Source organism: Myotis lucifugus, unplaced genomic scaffold (assembly GCF_000147115.1).
Source record: "Myotis lucifugus unplaced genomic scaffold, Myoluc2.0 scaffold_555, whole genome shotgun sequence".
Classification (NCBI taxonomy): Eukaryota; Metazoa; Chordata; class Mammalia; order Chiroptera; family Vespertilionidae; genus Myotis; species Myotis lucifugus.
This window is the reverse complement of record NW_005871603.1, coordinates 343752-344646: the sequence shown is the minus strand read 5'-3', so window position 1 is coordinate 344646 and position 895 is coordinate 343752.

The window sequence follows — 895 nt, the reverse complement described above, 5'->3', positions numbered from 1 at the left end:
TGCGGCGTGGCTGAGCTGGGGACAGGTAGGGCGTCACTGCTCAGCGTTAGTGGACATGCACGACTGCACTCTGCACAGTCACGGCACCTGGCTCACCAGCACGGACCTGGGAGGGCACTCGGGCGCGGCACAGCAGGCAGAGCTCCAGCCGGAAGTCTGACCTTCTGCCCTGGCCAGTCGGCTCCGTGGATGGCCGGCTGAGGGTCCTGGTTCGATTCCTCGGTTGTAGGCTGCATCCTCCGGGACCAATCCATGTGTCTCTCTCACATCCATCTCTCTCTCTCCCTCCCTTCCACTCTCTAAAAGTCCATGGAAAACACCCTCAGGGAGGATGAACAGAAGGAAAGAAAGCGGGCCTTCTCCCTGCTCTGGCGCAAACACGCGCCTCCTGCCTCTGCAGCCTCCTTGGGGTTCCTCCCTGCGCCGCCCGGCCCGGCCCTTTTAGGGCCAAGCCTTGGGCACTGAGTCAGACTCCGGGCTCCGGAGGGGCAGACCCTTGCGGTCCTGGGGTTCACAGTGTGGTGGGGGGCAAGAGGGGGTCTAACGGACTTCTCCTGGGAAGCAAGTGCCCACTCGAGGGAGAGGCCTATGGGAAACTCTGGAAAATGTGTACATTAAGGAGTAAGTTAAAGGAGTAAACTGAGGTAGGAGAATGGAGGGACGTGGTTGGTCTGGCCTTTGACCTGGGCCCCAGGGGCAGAAGGTCCCGGGAGCAGATACGACCCCTCCTGCCGGGCACACCCAGGGGACGGAGGTGTGCGGACGCCCGGCCCCGAGCCGCCGGGCGCAGGCCCCCCTTGCCCTGGCCGACACCTACGTTTGCATCGCAGACCGCGCGCCGCCGACACACCTCCGAGCTTCCGGAGCGCGCCCGGCGCCCGGGCTCAGCGGCAGG